This window comes from Urocitellus parryii (assembly GCF_045843805.1).
Source record: "Urocitellus parryii isolate mUroPar1 chromosome 13 unlocalized genomic scaffold, mUroPar1.hap1 SUPER_13_unloc_15, whole genome shotgun sequence".
Lineage (NCBI taxonomy): Eukaryota > Metazoa > Chordata > Mammalia > Rodentia > Sciuridae > Urocitellus > Urocitellus parryii.
In genome coordinates, this window is record NW_027551767.1 from 760,940 (window position 1) to 784,520 (window position 23,581).

Consider the following 23,581-nt stretch of genomic DNA (forward strand, 5'->3'; position numbering starts at 1 on the left):
TGACTTGGATACAAATACATATGCCTGGAAACAAAAGACAGAACATTTAAGTATTTCTACAGTGATAACAATTAGCTTCCCCCTCAAATAAAAGTAGCCATGCTGTCTAAGTCCAGCCACACAGAAAAGAACAGGCAGCTCCTGGAATGTCAGCAGGGGTCCTCAGCTGTGTCTCAGGTCGTGACACAGGTGGTCATCTCCACTGCCATGCAGCCCAGTGGTCAGAAGTGGATATTCTCACACAGAAGACAGTCTGGTGGCTTCCATCTCTACAGCACGGTTTGTTCGAGTATTTACAATGCATTTCAGTGGGCCACCTGCTATACTGAACATCCCCATCAGATGACATCCAGGGCATCAGTATATCATCACCCTGACTGCATGTGAGCAAAAGGCTTGTCCTTGCACAAACTCTGGACAATCCATCAGCTGAGAGAAGTCTGTCTGTGGCATACTTCTGGGAGAAGGGCCTTGGATTGGCCACTTTTCTGGTTCTATCTTCTCCTCATTTTCTCATCCACAACTTCTACTTCTGTGCTATCCTTTAGGGCCTCTAAAATGAGATTAAGGTTTGGGTGAGAGCCTGAACACAGTGAAATCCAGCAATCAGTGAAAAAGGCAAGAAACCTTGTTCATCCATCTTTTTCTGAAGAAAGAAGTCATGTTCCAAGTTTTATATACTAAAGTAATATTCAATTCAATGCTTAAATACTCTTTAAGCAATGCTTCTTCTGCTTGATACACCTGTACACCCATACTGTCCTCATAGTAATACATCATACTGGCGTTAATTTCTGTTTGAAATGGCTGATCTGTCCTTTCACCATGTTCTCGGTAACCATATGAATAATCAAAGTGCACTCGGGGGTTTCCTCTGCCTCATCCTGTTCCCTGTCCTGGTCCTCTTCCTCGACCCCTGAAGGAATGTCAGATATGACCCCCTCACTCTGCACACTGGACAGTTCATCTTGATCATCTCTTTTTTCTCTGTCTCACCCCCAACTTCATGTGTTATGTCTCCTGTTATTATAGGAGGACTTATTTGCTTCAGGTTGACACGAAGAGCTGTTGCAGGATCCAGGTCTCTCCTGACTCTCTGGTCTGTTACTCCTCATTTCAACCTTCTCTCCTTTTTTCCTTTTCTAATTTGTTCCTTCTTATTTCCTTGGATGAAAACACACTCTGAGACTGCAAAATGGTTTTTCCAGTGCTCACTAACTCTCTGGGTTTTGGCCAGTTTGCCATATCACGGAAATCACTGTCCTTATTGGATTTCCTTGTCTAGAGTTTTCCTGCATTTATACTGAGCTCTGCCTGCAAGGTCTCCAGCCCGGGCTGCAGTGCCAGGTAATGGGAGGGATAAGCGCTCAGGAGGCTTTTTGGTCCAGGGGTTCTCCTTGGAGAGTGGCAGCCTCTCCTCAGGGCCCCAGCCCAGCAGCTCCTGGGTGTCCTTGGCTGGTGGTTCCCCGACAAAGGGGCCCCGGGTCTCGCACATCTTGTGAACCCGGTGGAGCACCCACACCTGTAGGAGCACCCACGCCTGCAGGGGCATAGGTGCCTGGGGCACACTGTGGCCCAGCAATGGCAGCTTAGGACTCTCCCCACACCCCTGTGCTCATGGCCGCCCTCTCCGCCTCCCTGCCCTCCTGCTCCAAAAAAGAAAAAAATAGGCTGTCCCCTTAACACTTTCCTTGGGAATCCCTTTAGCTAAAGCTCATCACAAATTCTGCTTTGCATAAAAAAGAACAAAACTCAAGATAAGTTTTGATCATTATATATCAGAATTACCTTTCCTCACATTCCCAATTATATATGCTTCACTTCTCCCTTAACACACAGCAGGAGGGGACCCAACACTCATATTTATGCCAATATTCTGTTTATGGAATATATTTATCAACTAAGGCACTAGAGATTTCTAAGTTCTCACCAGACCAGTTTTGGAATTCCTGTCTACCAACAGTCCCTTTAGATTTTTTTTTAGTCGTGATTCTCGAAATTCTTCCAGTCTTCAACTTTTATCCAATTCTAAAGTCTCATTAATAATTTCTGGCTCTTCAGTATCCGTGTATTTGTTTTATGGCTGATAACATTGGGTGACATTGGTTCTTCTGTCTGTCCCAAATTTTCCTCTTCCTATCTCTTAGAGTAACAAGTCATTTGCTATGGCACTCAGATAATTCTGGGTCATCTCTTTATCCCAAGACCCTTTACTTTGTTACAAATGCAAAGATAATATTTTCCTTAACAGTGTAATCTGTATGGGTTTCAGAATTTGCACATGGAGACTTCACATTGAAAGCCACCATTTCATGAACTCCATGTGAAACATGCCTGTGTGAGAGGACACGGAAGCTGCCTATAGGTTGTTGATAAAGTAAACTGACCACAATGAAAACCTGTACCTAATGGTAAGTTTATGAAAGGCTTATGTGGAAATGTTGTAAACAATAGGAAAGATTTCCCAAAGCAATCTTTCTGCCATATTCATTGTATCTTTGTAGAATCATTTAGCTCCTCTCTGCATCTCATATCTTCCAGCCTGCAGCAACAGCTGTCTAACTCCTCCTCCTATTTCCCTATAATGCAGGCCTCACAATATACTCACTATTATGCTTTGAGCACATTCCAAATTTCTGTCTTTGTATAACAAAGACATAATGAGATAAACCATGGATATGCTGGAGTTGTAAAAGAATAAATTATATTTATTTATTTAATAACACTTAAATAGTGCTTGCTATATACTGAATTAGGCTAAGAACTTCCAAATATTAATAATACTAACTTGACCCTCAAAAATTATCTTCATTTCACATATGAGTTGTTCTGTGCATTGAGATAGGATGGGTTTAGTGTCCTGTGCAAAGTTGCAAACTCAGTAATGGTATGAAAGTAATGGAGAGGCAAGTTCAAAGATCAAAAACATGGAGGTCAAATATCAACTATTAGTTGTAAAATATCAGAGGATGGATATAGATGTATTTGTAGTTTCTAACATTCACATTAGAGTAACATTAAGCAGTGAGATTACGGGCTTCTTAATAGTCCAGAAGGGACCCTCTGTTCAGGAAAGCTGCTTAGAAAATAAGCCATAGACTAAGTCATTTTTGTCTCGGGTCTCCTCAAATCCCTCATCAGTGAGCCTCTCTTACTCTTCTGGACCCAACTGAATAAAGGTGGACAGGAGGCTGAAATATAACCTTATCTCTCCATATGGGAGCATGTGAAGTAAAGAGCACGTTTTCCCACCTCACTCTTTCCCTGAGCTTACACTCGTCCTTTGCTTTTGTTGCAACTTTTCATCACTGCCCTTAAGACAGCCAATGGCTGCAGTGTGGACGATGACCTCCAAAGTCTGGATTTCCTCCTTAGCTCCCAGCACTGCCTCCTGCCCGGGGGACTGTCCCAAATCCAGGCCCCTTGAATGAAACCCTGTGCTCAGGATATCAAGCACTCCAAGCCCCACATCCCCAGAGAGGACACCTCAGCTCCCACCCTCCTCCAGGTGCCATGTCCATGAAGAGCACTCTCACTGGACACTCACACAATGTGGACTGCCCCTCCATGTCACAGGAGGGTAAGATGTAGATCTGGAGCTGGTTTGAACCTCACAGCCTCAGAAGAGGAAGTGCACATCATCAGGCAGCCCAAAGAAGAAGAGGCCCTGAGGACAGTCATATGTCATATTGGCCAGTGACCTCTGGGGTGACTACCCCTCAGGCAAGATCTCACCCTTGCTTTATTTTGACTTGAAGGTCCAAAGGCTCTTCCTCACACAGGACAGTTCCTGTAGGAAAATGAAGGGAGTGGGAGGGTATCATGAATATAGAAAGAGGGCTGTGGGAGGGTACTGAGAGGGGAGGGTCATAGTGTTCAAGCCCTGGTAGGAAGCTGTACCTTGTTTGACTGTCAGTGGGAATAAAGGCAGTTTGGTAGGAAAAAAAAAATCTTCTCCAGCATCTGCATTCTGCTATGTTGTCTGTGCAATTCCATGCAGTGAGAACTGAGAGGAGATAACTGGGGTTGCCAGGACCCAGGGTGCACAAGTGTCCATCTATTGGGTCTTGTTTCCAGATTTAGACTGCCCTCACCCTAATCCTGTGAGAAAATAGACAAGATCCCAAAATTCTACTCAATCACCCCATGGAAAAGGCCTCTCTTGGTTTAGGGGATCTTCTCTGTGCATTCCTTCATGATCTGTGCCTATTAAACATCTCACTTACCCATCATCTGAGGGCCTTCTATGAAGAGAAATCACAAAGAAGCAAAGCACATCTCCCTAAGTATTCACAGCTCTGAGGTCTGAGGACTAACTGATGGCCCTCAGATCTTAGTGTTAATAGTCCTGAGATTGACCCTCAGCTCCTTGTAATAGAAACTCCCATGTTGCCTTCTTGGGATCAGTAGCCACCTGCTTCCAACACTTCCCTGGAGATCATCTGACAGCTGCACCTAGCAGCTGCTGTAGTTTGCCACTGCTCTAGGGCATTCTCTGTGCTTGCCACCATCAGGCTGACATGCCCAGTTTGCCCGTTTTCAGTGTAACCAACTTGACCTGCTCTTGTTGAAAGTCATGAATATACAAACTATACCCATACCTTAGAGACCTCATTAGGACTCATGCTGCTACAGAAGGGGAAATGGAACAGGAACTGTTTGCATAAGGAGATGGGAAAGGAATCTTATTGGAATTAAAAAGGTGAACTCAAGCATGTAGTGTCCTTCCAAGAAACCCACAGTATTTCTGCTTAGGCATGGTTGGGGAGGGGCTTCTTGCATGCCAGACTAGGGACTACTGAAGGTTCCCATTGGGTGGAGTTATGCAGAGCCACTGCAGGGTAGAGTCAGCAGGAGAGAACTGCTATGGAATCAAAAGCCTCTGAATGACCAAGAGGCATTTGTGGTAGCCATGGCCATCAAAAACAGATGCAGAATTTTTATCAAGTACCTCATGAGATCTTTTGGCCCTCCTGTCTCATTTGCATGCAGAGCTCCTTTTGAGTCTTCAACCCCGTCTGCAAATAATCAGGGTTCTAGAAATAAGCAGGTTTCTAGAATTTTTTTTTCTTAGCATCTTTCTTCTCTCCTGAGTGAAGATGGACAATATCTTTGGATAGATCCCCATCATGGCCATGGTCTTCCTGTGTAAGTGTCCTGATGAGAGGACAAGGCCTGCCTTCATACCTCTCCCACCCCCTCTGACTAGGAACTCATTGGGGGACCAACAGGCTGAAGGTCCTGACTGCATCCCAACACAGACCCACCCCCCACTGACAGTGCTCTGACCCTTCCATAGGTAGTATTGGCCCCACCCCGACCCCAGCCTGACATATACTGAGTGTGGCTGGCCCAAATGTAATCAAGTTCTACAAATCAATGAGAAAAATTAAAGGTACACACCACATGGTTTGCCAATGAACAAAATGGGGAAGTTTGCAAAGGAGAATAATTAAATTGCAAGGAGGCCAAAGTTTAGTGCTATTTATGGAATAAAGTACTCGGGTGAGTTCAGACATGCACAAAACTCATTGGAGGTGAAGTTGTTTGTTATCTGTCATGTAAAATCAAACTCCATGGTTCTTCATAGGACAGGTTCCATGCCATCAGAGTCAGGAGCACAATTTTTTTATCAAGTACCTCTTGACAACTTTGGGCACTCCTATCTCATTTGGATAGAGCACTACTTTTCAGCCTCAGGCCCCTGTGCCATTAATCAGATTGCTAGAAGTAAACCTGGAAACAGTATTTTTAAAGACAGTTTCTTTCTCCTTTTCTGAGTGATGTTGGGCAGTGAGAATGGACAAAACCTCAGCATGACCAAGGTCTTCCTGAGTAGATGGCCTGATGAGAGAACCAGCCCTGACTTCTAGGGGGAGAAGTTGCAGCACGTTAGGGAATCATCAATTGACACCACCAACAAGACCCACTCTCTGCATTAATAAAAAGCTGTGCTTTATGGCAGTGACCAATGGGACTAGCCCCTTGTGTGTCTCCTTTTTGAGCTATACCCTTATTGAAATTCATTTTAAGAACTCCCTCCTGATCTCTGTGCACTGGTCAGGACGGATCAGAGTCTCCTGTTTCCTGGGATATTGGCCAGGCTGTGGCACACTGTTCAACCATCTGAGGCATGATCTGCTACTATCTTACTATTTTTGCTATAGATAATTACAAAAAAACTTTAGGAAGACATTCACATAACTCACATCACCCATCAAATATTAGAATTTGAAACTTTTCATAGAGTTTGCCACAATATTGGCAATTTCATGACTACAATAAAATATAGATTACTTTCATCAGCTCAAAAAGAAATTCCTTACCTTTTAGCTATCAAACCCAATCCCCCATATGTTTTCCCACCACTTTTGAAATACCTCTGTGCCTAATCAATTATTTTCACCATTTATTTGATATATGCAAGTGTGGTCCTAATGTGTTCAGTTTTAGCATTGCTTCTCACATGGTTCAAGATTTAAGAATGACTGACATTCTTTCTACTTTTTTTAGAACATTCTTAACTAAAACTGTCATTTCTCTTGTAGCTGGGTGGGTGGGAAAAATACAATCTCTACTAGTACAGTTTAGGTCCACTGTCTTCATTCATTTCCAGTTGAGAACAGTTCGGTGACCATGGCTTTTGCACCTCCAGCCAAAATATTCAAGTGGTAGTTTACTTATTGCCACGTCAAGAATTCTCTTGAGAAAATCCTGTATACAGATACACTGAGGTGCCAGAATCTGTGTCCACACCTGTGTTTGTGGTTAGAAGCTCTGGGAGAAGTACCCACACTCTGGGCAGGATGTGCTTGCTCCTGGTGACTTCAAGGTTCCTCAGGCTGTAGCTAGGGAGAAATTTCATTCAGTTGCTCTTGTTTAGTTGTGCAAGTCCAGGAAATAAACAGAGGGTTTTCCAAGGAGAATCAGCAAATGTCAGGCTGAGGAGATGATGAAGCCATAAATTATGAAGCTGTCACCTTCACATAGGCCTTTGGAGTGCCTGGAACTTCCTTTTGGTGAGAATGCTGAGAGGAATGGTGCCACTCAGCAGAGTCAGTTTTCAGCAAGATGCCTAGGAGGCTGATCCATTGACAGCAAAGAATGCCAAGGGGCCTCTAAGTCAGGGAAAGCTGAGGTGTCACTATAGACCATGTTCATGGAATCTTTGAGTACTGGGAACAATATTTCTCTGGATATAACTTTCAGTTAGAAGAATGAAGCCTAAAATTCACTCAGAGAAATTTGCAAACCATACAATTTCCCTGCCCATAAGACCCTGAGCTGTTGCGATTCCTCCTCAGATGCCCAGTGACAAAGGCTCGGGAGCCTCACTCCAAGTGCCACTTCCCCTTTACTTTGCTTTGACAGCATCTCAAGTGCTGAGACCAGGCAGATCCTGGTTCCCCTATGTCTTCCCTCTGCTCCTGTGCCAACACACAAGCCATTCTGGGTGCTGCCTGTGTTGCCTCCTGTGACTGCACCAATATCCCAGGGTAACCCACAGGTGTAGTCTCCTTACCCTTAAATATGAATAGCAGCAGGAGCTGGTGTTCCTGCTTTGTGTGTGGCTGGACAATTCAACTTAGGTCAACATTGGCAAAGTGGAGGCCAGGAGAGCCACATTCAGAAGATTGCCCTCACTGAAGGGCCCCAGGGGTGAGGACCATCCTGATCCATTCCTCATAGAAGCTTCTGCCCAAAGGACCATTATGCCTGCCTCAGCCAGTGGGGGAACCTGGAACTATGGGGGCCATGGGCACCTGGGTCTTTACCTTTTAGCACCACCACCATTTGCCCAACCAGCACCCATCATCTTCCTAGTAAATGCCCACCAATGGCCACAGGGAGTGTACAGGGAGGGCACACTGCCTACCTTCCACATAACTGCAGTGGACCTCACAGCATCTATGGAAACTGCTGGCACTAGCAGTGTTTCAAGTTCCTGATCCACTGGCACCTTCCTCAGATGCCAGATGTGGAAGCACTTTCCTGCTTCCTCATGTGAGTGTTCTCCCCAGGGACCCAGAACTTCTCCTTGAGCTTTGAAAGGTAAAAAAAAATGTATCATGGAAAAAAGAGGCTGGGATATAGGGAAACTGGAAGGAACATCCTGAGGGTGAGGGATAAGCTGAGACCTACATTCCCAGCCATGTTCATCTTACACCAGGGGAGGAAATGTGCCTTATGTCCAGTGCCCATCATAGCCCTGTGAGTGCAGTAATCTTTCTTTCCAATGAGCATTACCATCACATGGAGGACCCAAGGTCAGAGAAGGATCCTGGGGATAATGTGAACCAGGATTTGGAATTGACTCTCTGATGCCATATGATTGTCCCTCACTAAGTATTTTCACCTTCTAGCATAGACCTGATTGTTCATGACAGGCAACATCACAACTAGTGTCAGGGAGAGGGGTGGAGGTACCAGTACAGATCTCTCTGAACACACACCCATATTGTTCTGGGGAATTTCATTTTAGGATATTGAGGTGGTACAGAATTCTTGAGTGGGTACTCATTCCATTTGGATCCTCCATGGAGATGTAGGATTGTCTCAGGCTTTAACCCTGCTCCCAGGACACTCCATACTCTGGGTTGCTCAAATCATATACACTGCTACAGAGTGGGCAGCTGAAACCATCGGGATTCATTTATCATAGTTCTGAAATTGGGGTGTCCCAGAAAAGTGGTGTCAGATAGGCTTTAAATAATGGCTGCATTACCTGTTATATCCTATTGCTGAAACAGCTTTAGTATCTCTTCCTTTTCCTAGAAGGGTACCACTACTATCATGGGAACTCCACCCTCATGATCTCATTAAAATCCTAAGAACGACTGAAGCCATCATCTCCAAATACCATCATACTGGAGGTTAGGGCATTCACTCGTGAATTCTGGAAGACAAAAACATTCATGTCACAATACACAACAGCATCAAGAATTCAAGGGAAATCAGATTCCAGTACAGTATTTGATGTTCTCTCTAGTATATGAGAGCATGTCCTGGATGCATGGAGCCTACATGGGGTGGTCAAAGTGACAGAATAGAGGAGGCAAAGGCAAGGTGTGTTTTGAGTCAGGTCAACTGGCAATGAAATGTGGGTTGTGGATTTTGACTGCTCCTGATGAATCCCAGGCCAGTGTTTTGTACCTTATCTGGACTGGAGCCTACCATGACTCTGGAGGAGGGTCTTGCTGGAATGTCAACACACAACTTTTACCAGTTGATCTATGAGATGGCAGAAAAGTGAGGCAGAGACCTGTGCTAGGCCAAACTGCTACAGAACGTGGGTTGCACAGCTGGTTATGGTGGGTATTGTCACTCATACCCAGCCAGGAAGGGCATCTGCTACCACAGAGAACACTACTGAACACTTACCTCTCCAAGCATTTGTTCCCTCTACCTGGAGAGCTGGATACCCTCTAATAGTCCCAGAAACTCTGGCCTCAACATTCAAGGTTCAGGGTTAGGACGTGGGGGAGTAACCAGCCATGCTCAGGAAATGTCCTTCAGGAGTGAGGGCTGTGCACAGGGTACAAGTTTCACTAGCTTGGTGTTGGCCAACCACATGGTAAATAACCCCTCTTACAGAATATAGATCACCCCAGCTCAAAACATGCAACAATTATACCCTGATGTTCCAGAAGAGATTTGGAATTTGAAGAACATGGTCAAGGAAAGCCAGTGTCTCAGATGCCCTGAGCACACACCTTTGGAGTTGTTTGTCTTTGTTGCATGTAATTCTTGCCATTCAAACAATCAAATGCAAAACAGCCCTCTTTGGAAGCAACCCAATACTTTCAGCATAGCTTCTACTTTCTCAGGACCTCTCCTGAATCTTGTCCCCTTGGCCCTTCTTCTATTTCCTTCCACCAAATGGCTGGAGCAAACAGTCCTAAAACCACCATTGATAGCGGTAGAGGATTCATGGTGTTCTCTTACCTAAATCATATCTTTGACCAGATGCTAAAGATTGGCTTCTCTATGTGGTTCAGGACAGGGAAATGAGAAACTTGGAATAAGTGGCAGGGCTGCACAGGGGGATACATAAAGGAATGTGCCTGGTTCACTAAGGCCCACATGGTTCTCTTGGGGTGCTAAGTGATGTTGGGAGCACATAGAACTGTTTCTGTATTGGGAATTGATCCCTCCTGGAACTAGACTGGCCCATGTCTAAGCACTGTTGCCAATTCCTTCTATCAGATCCTCATTACTATGAAGCTATAGCTTGGATTTTTCCAATGAGTATTCTTTTTTTTAATAATCCTATGCTTTGCTTACCTGCCAGGTTTGTGGAATTTGAGGCTGTAAATATGGAAGGGCCAATGCTTCAGTTGATGATGGATTCCAGTGTCAGACACTTCTAATTTCACAGAGGCTCTATCTTCCGCATTCTCCAGTCCTTGATATTGGGCAGCAGGACAGAGCTAAACACATTTCCAGAGGAGTTGTAATAAAGGAAAAAAATGTAACAATGAGGTCTGCTGTCCCACATGTGAACATTTTGTTCAGGGTAGAGTACTTGTTTTGCAAGAAGAACAGAAACTAGCCTCTGGCATTCTAACTACCCTTGGATTTGAAGTGAATATGGCCTAGTCTAAGTTGATATCTTCTCTCCCCTTATCTATGCAAAGAGCCAACAAACCTTCTGCACAGGACATGACTCTGTGAGGCACAAGTATATCCAATATGGGTATCTCAAACTGTCCTCCCATGTGACATACATTTTCCAACTAGTACACAGTAACCACTCATAGGTCCTGATGTCAGAATGTGCAGGGCCATCCTGGACCAGATTAGGAACCTTGAAGACACTTCCTTCCACCAAATGGCTGGAGCAAACCTGGAACCACTATGTATGCATCATCCCTTTCCCTCTGTCCTAGTGTGCACCTACAGAAAGGCTGGCCCTGAGGCTCACCCACCAGAAGTCTAATCCTAGTGGCACCAGAGATCAAGGTACCTGACTAGATCATGCATGAAGCCATTATGATATATATGGACATTATGAACACCTGGTGTGGTGACCAACTTCATCATGTGAAAAGCCCCACATTTGGCCATGGAGGAGTCCAAGGGAAACTTGGAAGAGCATGGAATGGGGTGACATTTAACAGGGGACAACTTGTACCAAGATCCAGACCTCTTACCCTACATTGATGAGCTGTGCACCAAGAGGATTTTGTCACCAAGGTGGGCTGGACTGGGAACCCAGGTGTCAACAAGACTTTGGGAAAGCCAGCCCAGGCTCATGGAATTATCCTTAGTTCTTTAGGTTCTCAGCACTGTGTGTCTGTTGGGTGGGTAGCTCATGGTCTTGATTTAACAACCACATGGTGTGAACCAGGAAGACATTATCAATGCTTCCTATGAATCCCAGAGGTGTCTTGACTTTGGGACACTTCCTACCAAGATCACACACAATCTCTTCTTCTCCCCTCCAGGTGTAGGCTATATTTACCACACCCTCATTTCTTGGAAGTAGCTTTCCTTAGGACTACACATGAATATCTTGACCCTAACCAAAGAGCTGAACCAGGAGGAAGGACTCACCCAGCAGAATGGCCATCAGAACCTCAGTCTGACACCAAGACAGGTGATACCTCCCATTCAAATTTACACATCCCCCCAGTCCCTCTGTCTCCCTTCATGCCCAATGAAGACTGTGCAAATGCCCATTTCCTTCTGCAGGTGGTGAAAAAACACCTACTGCCCTTGAAGTAGAAATGATCTGTGTAGGTGCCCCAAAGTTATGTTGTGCCCTGACTAAAGTGTTTCTAAATCATCTGCCAGCCAGGGTGTAGAGAAACATAGTGATAGCACTGGACATGAGACCTAAATGGAGATCAGCCCTCCCTCATAGGTCACCTCATAAGAAATTAAGAGATGCAGGGTCACACAACCCTAGGACCTATAACAGAAGAATATTGGTATCATCCTGAACTGTTTTGAGTCTTCCTCAATGGGTGCCATCCAGACTTTAACCCTCCCCTGGACCACAGAATCTCTTTCCTAAGCCAGAGAAGAGCAGTGGGTCCTAGAAGAACTTCTCCTATAGGGAGCCAAATGGGAAAGCAGAGGTGTTTAATGAGAACGACCATGACCCTTCACACCCGGGGCATCCTCCTGGCTTCCCAGCACCTTCTGCTGTCCTGCAAACTGTCCCAGACCAGGGCCTTCACACAGACCCCTTCATCCTTGGAGGCGGAGCACTGCAAAAACTTCATTCTCAAAGAGGAGTCCTCATCCCCTTTCCCCTCCTACTGGCAGTCTAGGAAGTGAGTTCCATCTTGACCTCAACTTATGCAAGAAAGACACCCTATTCTGGGTCTCATCTCCAAGTCTCTAGAGAGCAACATGTGACTCTGGGGCTGATTACTAATGCCCAGTATTTGAGAGAAAGTTTCAGTCATCAGACCCTAGAGAAAGAACTAGAGGCACTGGGTAGGTGTGTGATATCTTTTGAGTCAACCTCTCAGGTGGGGTCTTGGTGAGATCTCACTCTCACTACATCCTGCAACACAAGGGGCAAAGGATCCTTGTCACTCAGGAATAATCTTGATAGTCCCCAGAAAAGGGAGGGCAAGGAGAGGGCACTGGGAATGTAGGAGGAAGTAAAAGGTAGGTACTGGGAGAGGGGAGGGAGAGAGGTACATACCTGGGGTAAAGCTATACATCATGGAAGTTGACTGTCAAGAGTGAGGAAAAATAGTTTAGTGGGGAAATGTTCTCAAGGCTGCTGCCTTCTCCTGTGGTGTCTGTGCTACTCTGTGGGGTGAGGACTGAAAGGAGGAGGTATCTGCAGATTTCATTCCTTAGGGTGGACAGGTGCAGGGTGAAGCCTTTGCCTCCACATTTAGCCTCCACCACTTCCACTGATCCTGGAAGAAAAACAGATCAAAATCTTAACAGAAACCCAATCATCACATTGTTCACATGGCCTCAGTTAATTTAAGGGGCCTTCTCTGTACATCCCTTCATGAACTGTGTCCCTTAACCCTTTCTGTTACCAAGTGGCTGAGGATTCAAACATCCATCTGGAGAGCAACCACAAACAGGTAAATTGCACCTCCCTTAATATTAGCTGCTCTGAGTTTCTAAGGCCAACATCTCTCAGATCTTAGCATTCACAGCCCCAAGAGTGAATGCCAGTGACCCTCAATGTCCAGTGGGAGCAACTCTGTCACTGTATTCCTGACAGGAGGAGCCAGAAGCTACTGACAGCTCCCTGGAACCCTTTAAACGGCCAGTCCTAGAAGCTCTTAGCAGCTCTCCACTGCTGTCATTCTCTTTGATAGCTGCCCTCAAAGTGACCTGCCCAGGCTGCTTTCAGTTCCAGCAGGCTTTACTGTTAGCAGTTGTTCGTGCAACCTGCTCCACCTGCTCTACTTGAGAAAAAAGTCATGAACATGTTAAATACAACCATCTACTTGAGGCCTCACTAGGAGTTATGCTGCACCATAAGGGGAAGCAGTACGTGTACTTTTTGCATAGGGAGATGGGGACAGAAGCACATTTGCTTCAAAAAGGTGGGCACAAGCACACACAGTGTTCTTCCAGATAATCATGGGACTTCTCTGAGGTATGGGTAGGGAAGACGCTCCTAACACAATAGACAAGGGACAGCTGAAAATATTCAAAATGGTGGTATTATCAAGAGACTGAAGGATGGAGTCATCTAGAATATACCTGTAACTAAATATAATTCTGTGTCACAGTGACATAATTGGGGCAGCCATGGATATCAAACACAAGGAAACAAATTTTTCTTTTCTTTCCTGTCCTGTCCTTTCCTTTTTTTTTCTTTTTTGGCAGTGCAGAGAATTGAACTCAGGACCTCACACAGGCTAGGCAAGTAAGTTATCACTTAGCCACAACCCCAGCCCCCCAAATTTCACTTAAATGCTTCCTGAGAAGTGTTGGCCCTTTCTCTTCTGTCTCATTTAGAAGGAGAGTTGCTTTTGAGCCTTCAGTCTTCTGATCCATTAAAGCATTTTCTAGGATTGCCCATGGAGATGGCATTTTTCTTAGACAGCTGTTTTCTGATCCTGTGGGACAGGCTAGATAGCCAGGCTGAACAAATATTCAGCATGGCCAAGGGCTTCCTACATAGGTGAACAAGGCTTGGGTTCTAGGGAAAGAACTCATGGCACTCTTTGAAACTTCAACTAAAAACACAATCAAGATACACTCCTCCTATTCTCATGACTCCCCAGATGTATACCCAGACATCCATCCTACTGATCACTGCCGGTCTCTCTCACATGCACTGCAAACATCATGTAGATTTAGGATTCTTATACTCCTTGGAACCCAAATTGTTTCAAAAGAAACTATGGATAAGGTTTTTGGAAATTTTCAAAGCTTAGTGCACATGTTAGGCCCCAAACCCCATGGTGTCTCTGGTGAGCTCCACCCAGAAAGAAGGTCCCTTTCTCTAGGTTTCTAACCCTGCCAGTTCAAAGAAGAAAAAATACAATCGAAACAAAGACTCTTAAGCCATATTAGATCTAATATTTGTAGCAAATAGAATAGGACTTTAGTGGACCTTAGTATGAGTTTGGTGGCAGGAAAGGCTAAAAAATTTCTTCAGGGTACATGACCCTGAGGGACATGGCTCTTTCATAGCATAATAATTGAGTTCCTCCAGGAAATGCAACCCCATTTCTAATGTCTTCACAACTGATGGCAAAACAGTACAGAAAAGCCATGGACACTCATTTTAAGAGGGATATGACCCAGGAAAGGAATTTTGAATAATGCATTTGTAAGGGCAAATAATACAAGCAGCCTAAATCGTATGAAGGCCTCAAAATGTGGTCGCTCATGTGTTGAGGATCATAGGTAACTCTGAGTACTTTGTGGTGCTAATAGCAACTACTCCAAACTGGCAGAATTCAAAGGTGTGTCAGGTTGGTGGTGGTGATTTAGAACAAAGCAGCCTGCACGGGAAAGAGAAACATCAATCAGGCACCAACAAAAAAGATTATCAATCAGTGAGATCTCCTGACTAACACATGTCAATCATCAGGACCCCCTGGCCAATCCTGGAGTTCAGGCAGCACCCCTGACCAACTCCAGTAGGACAAGGGGCTCTCAAAACACCTTTTCCTGTCCCAAGCCCTTCCCTTCCTGCCTAAGCCTCATAAAACCCCAGTCCAGTCCACCTCCCATATGGTTTCTCCTCAGACCCTTCTCCTGTCCACTATATGGGTCTGATGGAGTTCTGCCCAGGAGTGATATCTCAAATAATGCCTCTTTCAGTGGACTTTTTAAATCTGCATCCTTTGGTTGCTGCCCAACTTGCCTGATCTTACAGGGTGGTAGCCCATGGCTTTCAGGTCCACATGGCACTGAGGGATACCTCAATCTGACAATGGAGGGATGCTAAGGGATGCCTTCTTTCCCTTTGTCTTTCAGATGGGTAATACTCCATTTGGTATACATATTCCTTTAAAAAGCATTTTGAAACATTGGGATTCCTTTGGCACTCAAACTCTAAAGAAGAAGTGTCTAGTATTTTTCTGAGCCCAAGCTTGGCCTGAATACCAGCTGGAGGATGTGGTATTACAGTTTATACAGTTACTGGTATTACAGATTATACTTCCCCTGAGGGAATACCAGTTTACACTAAACTTAGATTTAAAGGGGATAAATAGTGGTCACAGGTACCCTACAAAAAAAGCTTTTTATTTGCCTGGAGACACAACCCAGAATTATGCAACCAATGTATATTAGATTCTTCACTCTTGGCTAAACTAAAAAAGTGCAATCCAAACAAAGACTCTCAAGGTAAATTAGATTCAATATTTTCAGCAAATAGAACAGGACTTTAGTGGACCTAGGTATGAGTACGATGGCAAATATATCAGGAAAGGGTAAAAAGGAAATCAGCTTCCCTTAGAGAAGGATCAAATAGAGAAAAGACTTTTTATAAATCTGTATGCCCTCCTTACTCAGGGAAACACAAACTCCACTGATACTTAATATTGGAAAGAATGTCTTGAACACTGGAAAAGTTGGGGTACATCAGACAAGGGTAAGAAACTAAATTGGAGCTAAGTTCCAGGTGGGAGTGGCATGAAAAAAAAGCAAGAAAGCAGGAAACAGGCAAGCCAGAAATGAAAGACAGAGACCAGGCAGAGATACACAGGAGAGAGGTAAAAGAGGCTTGAGGTTCAAGCCTTTTATGGGTGAGGCTCAGGGATTAGAGCCCAATGGATCCAAAAGTGGGCAATTAATTTGGGGTTGGTAAGCCCTTGGGCAGGAAAGAATGTGAGAGGTTAATAGTGGAGATGGAATGAAGAAGTGTGGAGCCTTTCTCAGAAAGGCCCTTGGGCAGGAAAACCTTAAAATGGCAGCTGTTTGGGGCTGAGATTGTGGCTCAGCAGTACAGTGCTCACCTAGCAGGGGCAGGCAACCTGGATTTGATCAACACCACATAAAAAAAATAAAGGCATTTTGTTTTAAAAACAGTAGTCTAAAAAAATGGCAGCTGTCACTTAAGATGGCCTTCCAGATGCTAAGCAAGGACTTATACTGAAGGAGGGTGGGGAAATACAAGGTTTGAAAAGATCTATAAGTGCTGGAATATCTTGGCATGGAAAAACCCAGAATTGGAGGGGCAGCTTGCCCTGGGCAGATTGGAGGTTATTTGGCCGACTAAACCGATATGCAGAAGCCACAGACTTCCAGGCATGCACAGGGTGCATAGATTTAAATACCTTCATGTAAAAGTGGTGTGAAGTTAGATGTAGTCCTTAGATCTGTGAATTCCAGGCTGAATCCTACACATGAATCAAGCACATGCCAACCAGGAGATCTAAAGTAAGCCTAGAAAATCAGGAGAATCTCTGGCAGAGAGACCATTTGCCTGGGGGCACTGAAAGATCAGAGAGGCCAGAGAAAGCCCTCCCCTCACTCCATTTCATCAGCAGTGAGGAAGACCAGCAGCAGAGAGAAAATGACAGATCAGAGAAGCCAGATAAACCTTGACCCCCTCCATTAAATCCGCATCCAAAAGCACACAGAACCATCAGCAGGGAGAAACTGAATGGGGCAAAGCATCTGAGCTCAGTGCCCCCTTGAGAAACCCAAAACAAAACAAACAAATCCATTATTCCCAAAAAACAGAACCAGTGAAGGATGCCCTCTTTCCATAGGTGGTGCCCTGTCACCTACATTATTCTATATTTAGAATACCCAAGAACTACTAGAAAGGTTCTAGAACTTATAAACTGATTCAGCAATGTAGCAGGGCATAAAATCAAGACCAAATGCCATAAATCAATAGCATTTCTATACACCAAGGACATATCAACTGAAAGAGAAATCAGGAAAACTATCCCCTTTCCAACAGCCTCTGAAAAACCAGCTTCTACCTCAGAGAAAAGCCTGTCCAAGGAAGGGGGCATGACCCTTGTCCTTGGAAAGACCCACAGGGCACTCCTAGGAACATTCCCACCCTGCTAAGTTGTTTATCTACAAATAACAGGAGAGATCTGCTGTGCCACGTGTTCTGACTCAGTCAGGCTAGGTGGGGACCCATAGTAATCCCTAGCAGCCACCAATCAGTATGAGACAGGGAAACACCTGGGGTGCCAGATGATCCTCCCAGTAGTTTATGATGTTGGGAAACATGTAGTTCAGAATGAACACCCCTCTTGGCTTAAACCAATCAGTTCAAATGAATCCCCCTCTTGTAGTAACCAATCACCCCTACCCAACATGTTCCCGCCAGTGAATGTCCTAATCATGATTTAGAGTTGTTTTATGATTTTCCAGCGGTGTGTCATGATTTGCTAAGAGATGCTATGATGTATGTGAAGTCCCTGCCTTCCCCAAAGAGTGTATAACACTGCTGAAAACCCTGAGCTCGGGGCATATAAATGTCTCCAGTTGCTGTGTGCTCGTGGAGGACTGAGCTAGCTCGCAATAAACACCTCTTTGCTGTTTACATCCATCTTGGTCTCTGGTGGTCTTTTAGGCGTCCAAAATTCGAGCATAACACCTCAAGAAAAATAAAATATGTGGGAATCAACCTAACAAAAGAAGTGAAAGGGCTTGGATTGTGGCTCAGTGGCAGAGCACTTGCCTCACAAATGCAAGGCACTAGGCTTGATCCTCAGCATCACGTAAAAATAAATAATAAGATGAAGGTATTGAGTGCAATCACAACTAAATTTTTTTTTAAAGGGAGGTGGGGATAGTTGGGAAAAAACCTCTGAAATGAAAACTGCAGAACACTAAAGAAATATATTGAAGAAGATATCAGAAAATGAAAAGAACTCTCTGGATAGGTAGAGTTAATATTATCAAAATATCCAAACCATCAAAAGCATTATACAGTTTAATACAATTCCTATAAAGATTCCAATGATATTCTTCATAGAAATAGGAAAGGCAATCATGAAATTCATTTGGAAAAATAAGATCCCTAGAATAGCCAAAGCAACCCTTATCAAGAAAAGTGATGCAGGAGGGAGGCATCTCTATACCAGAACTTAAATTACACTACAGAGCCATAGTAACAAAAACATCATGGTGTTGGCACCAAAACAGACACAAAGAGCAATGGAACAGCATAAAAGACACAGAGACACACCCACATAAATATGGATATTTCATCCTGGACAAAGGCACTGTAAACATATTTTGGAGAAAACATACCCCCTTCAACAAATTGTTTTGGGAAAACTGGAAATCCACATACAATGGAATGAAATTGAACCTCTACCTCTCACCCTACATGAAACTCAACTCTAAGTAGATCAAGGAACTAGGCATTACAGCAGACACGGCACTTACTAGAAGAAAAAGTAGTTACAACTCTCTAACACTTTTGCTTAGAAACCTACTTCCTCAATAAGACTCCTAATGTACCAAAAGTAAAATCAAGAATCAATAAATGGGATTGTATCAAACTGAAAAGCTTCTTCACAGCAAAGAAAACAATCAAAAACATGAAGAGGGAGCTTACAGAATGGGGGGAAATGTTAACCACCAGTACCTCAGATAAGGCATTAATTTCCAGGATATGCAAAGAACCAAAAACACTGAACACGAGAAAAATAAATAATCCAATGGATAAATGGGAAAATATGGAGAACAGTTATGGAGAATGAGAGAGCAGTGACTGAGACTGGGGGCTTCTGATGACCCCATGGCTGTGGTTGCCTAGTCCCTGGGAATGTTTCTATGCAAAGGCATAGGATGTCTAGTTCCTTTGGTAATGCTCTGCTGGAGGAAGCTCTGAGGAAGAGTCTTATCAGCTTTGACCTTAATCTCAGTCACACAGCTCCCAGCTATACAATCAAAATGTATTACCAGCTCTGCTACTCCTGAGCCTGCCCGCTTAATAGTAACTTTAAACAATGGACCTTCTTGAGCATTACACAAAGCTCCTATCATTGCACATTACAATTGTGGATTGCAACTGTGGAAAAGCTATAAAAACATAGATGTTTCTAGTTTCTGTAATTTTCTGAGTATAAAGAATAAGGCTTGCATAGTCTTTAGCCTTATAATGACACATATAAATAAATATTGCTCGTGTAACACTTTAGATCTGCTTCCTCTATCAGAGAGCAGCACTCCACCTGATCCCAGCTATTTAAATTCAAAATCTGAAAAGTATCTTTATTTTCTAATCCCCCAATCACCACAAATTTCTCCACACTGGTTGTGGCAAGCAAAGAGAGTCCTTCAAATTAACATTAATGAACATTAAATAGGAAAGCAAATTCTTAACATAAAATTCTCTGATGAATATAAATACACAAAAAATATAATAAAGGATTATTTTTTAAATTGGAGTTTATGGCTTTTTTATTTTCTTAAAGAATTCAAAAGAAAAAAGCCTGCAAATTATACATCCATAATAATAAATACCCATTAAATTAACTGATTTGGGGGCTGCAGTTATAGCTCAGTGGTAGAGCATTTGTCTAGAATTTGTGAGGCACTGAGTACCACATAAAAATAAATAAAGGTATAAAAATTACAATAACATTTTAAAAATAATAAAATCAATTGCTGTGACAACAACAAGACAAAGGGGAGCAGACAAAGATACAAAGGAGTAGTAGAATGTGACAGAAGATATTGGCTTCAAATACATGTTATAACATTAGAAGGTTATTTTTAATTCCCTTGGAAACTAAAGAAATTTTAAGAGAATACATAAAAGAGAACAGAAAAGGAATTAAAATTTCATTACAAACCATCAGGGAAATAAAAAGAAAAAAACAGTAAATGAGGAAATCAGCATTAAATATTACAACATATAAAAAATAATAAAAAATGATGATGGTATTTTAATAGTCAGCATGTAAATGGATTAATTTTTTTACATGTAAATGGATTAAATTCCCCAATCAAAAGTCATATGTTGAGAAAATGGACTTAAAAGAGACTTCTTTTCCAATTGCTCCATGGCTTGGTATTTAAGAACTTAGGAGTACAATTCTCAGCATTGTGGGTAAAAGAGGAAATTCACTGAAATTCATTATCAGACAGGCAGACTCTTAAGAGACCCAGAAATTCAAATGTACTAACATAGGAAAAGACTTTTGAAACAAGCCAGTGGCATCTGGGGCAGAGGCACTGGTTCAACACAAAGGTAAGGGAATAACACAAACAGAGAGAAACACAAAGGACAAAGAAGACATGGAAAAACCTGTAAAACAGAAAAGCAGTCTAAACTTGGCTGTATGGCAAGCTGGTGTTTGAAAAAGACTCTGTGCTTCTAGACCAGCAAGCAAAAACTGGAGGTGATTTCCTCTGAAGTAATGAAACCACAGCTTGTTAATGTACAACCCCAGGAGATCACAGGAAATAATATCATGCTGTCCTGACAAGCACTTGCCTACAATGTACCTGGTAATTGAAACAGGCACCGAGAAAATTGTACCTAGAGGGATTCAAGTCAGAGAGATGCATGGGAGTGCAACTCACTTTTCCTTTGAATCTGGATACTCATGTGACCACAGGGGAAACCAGTCAGGTGCGTGTGATTTCACTCAAAGGTTATGCTCTGGGCCTGAGTCTAGAAGGGCCACATTTATGGTAGCTATGCATGACATGTGGAAGGTTGACTCCACCTCAGCACCTAAAGAATCCTCAGAAGACTCCTGAAATCTAGGCACCCAGCAGAGATCAGCATCTTCCAGCCCTGATGATGAGCAGATCAATGTCTCCAGAGCACATACACCCAAGAAACTCAATAGCTGCGTAGAGCTAAAACCAGCCTCTGTAACTTCCCACATAGAACTCTGCATAGATCTGTTGGTCCATACAAAACTGCAATTGACAGTACTTCCCACTCCATCCTGCCATATATCAGTGAGAAATAAAGCTGTAAGCTATTCCAGACAACTGCAGTTCCACATCACTCCAGCTGGCAGCTAAGCGAGGATCTCAAAAACAGTAAGGGCTTAGCAGCTCCTAATCCTTGATATCTCCCAGGGATACAAAGCCCAAGAAGGACTGTAAAGGGGAACAGCCTTGCACAGGCCATGAACATTCCATCCTTGTGGACAGTTTTGACCACCCCAGAAAAAATAATTCTTAGACTTTTATTTAAGATATTGCATTTTTCTTTCTTTTCTTCATTCATGTGTATATGTGTGTGTGTTTTTGTGTATGTTCTTACTATAGTAACTGGTTTTAAATATACATGCACATTATTTTTTCACATTTTTATGTTTTAACTTCTTTGTCTCATGAGTGTTAATTTTATTTAGTTTTTTCTTTTCTTTCTTTTTTTTGTCTATTTCTCTTGTTGCTTTTCTTCTGCTTCTAATACCAGTTTCCATTGTTCTCTTTATTTTTCTTTCCTTTTTGTATTTTGCTTATATCTTGCTAAATCTCTTCTCTATGGTCACATTTTGAATATTATAAACTTTATTATACATTTCTGTCACATTTCCTTTTCTCTCAATGAATTCCATTTGCCTCATCTCTTGGAACTATTGACTTTATACAATTCCTAGCCTTCCACCATTATTGGTGTTTCAGTTATTAAGTACTGTGGGTGATGTAGTTATCACATGTTCATTTTTTTTAAAGGTGGATCTTGTGCAAAATAATATACTATTCTTGCTTTTGGCCATCCTGCCATTTCTGTTCCTGTGGCAATTAGTGCTGCCAACGTCATAATAGGCAATGAGTGTTTATTTAATGCTGTATATTTTGTGCTGTTGCAAGATTGTCCCTTTTTTGTGGGGTGCTGGGCAGTTACATAGATACTACAAGTTGACAGGGTTGAGGATACTATTTCTGAGCCACTTCCAAAACACAAACAAGAGACAGTTCGCCTTGCACTATACCCAAACCACACTGGACACCAATGACATTTTAATAATGGACTAACGGAGACAAAACTTCCAAATCAATGATAAGGCCCCAGGTAGAAACAGCTGGGTGGTAACCTTAGGTCCCACCCAGGTATATCCACACCTACAGAAAATCAAGTAATTAACTTGTATTATACTGTGGATACCCCACCTACAAGGGATCTCAATTTAGATAGCTCCTATGCTACTTTAATATATAGAGCCTTGTTAAGTAAAAAAAAGAACAATCACTTTGGGTATACATCACATACCCAACACACCTGTGGGATCTGCAAGGACTCCACTCTTCCGAGACCTATAGGGACAGTGGAATTCTCAAGCTCTGACACAATGCACATTGTGTCCAAATACACTGTTCATCACTAAAGGACTAGATGGAAAACTATACTACAAAAACACTTGGAATTGTTAAAAATTTCACAAAACCTGATATCCAGAGGAGTGAGTCTATGTTCTAAGAAGCATAACACATACTAATGAAGACAAATCTGCCTCAAAGAATGCACAAAACACAAAAGAAAAAAAAACACAAAATATGATAAATGAAGGTGACATGATACCTCCTTTTAAAAAAAAAAGAGGACACAGAATACCCAACAAAACCAAAAACTAGCAATGAGACAGAAGCAGTAATAAAAAGCTTCCCAAAAAATAGAAACCTAAGTCTAGGTGGTTTCTCAGCTGAATACAGTGAGATTTAAAGAATAATTTGTGCCAGTGCTTCTCACATAATTCCATAAAATAGAAACGAATGAAACATGCCCAAATTCACACTGTGAAGTCAGTATCACCAACACCAAATAAGAACACATCAAGGAAAGAAAACTGCAGACCAATATCCCAGATGAACTTAAAAGTAAAAATTCCTAATAAAATGTTAGCAAATCATATTCAACAACATATTAAAGGTATACAACATGACCAAGTTTACTTTATTCCAAGGATAAGAGAATGGTTTAATGTATGAAAATCAATAAATATAATCCATCATGTAAACAGAGTTAATGTCAAAATAACTTACCCATCTCAAAACATACACAAAAAGCATTAATAAAAAGTAGCCCCATCTATGATCAAATCAATGAAGAAACTAGAGACAGAAGAAACCTCACTCAACATATAACCACTGTATATGAAAAAACAAATCCAACATTATACTAAATAAGAAAAAATGGAAAATATTTCCCTTAAAACTTATAACAAGACCAGGATATTCACTCTCA

At 42.7% G+C, this 23,581-nt stretch overlaps 1 pseudogene; it reads right to left on the minus strand.

The window, feature by feature from the left end:
* Positions 1-357: 357 nt before the first annotated feature.
* On the minus strand, positions 358-1,320 carry LOC144251392 (la-related protein 1B pseudogene; annotated as a pseudogene).
* Positions 1,321-23,581: the final 22,261 nt, after the last annotated feature.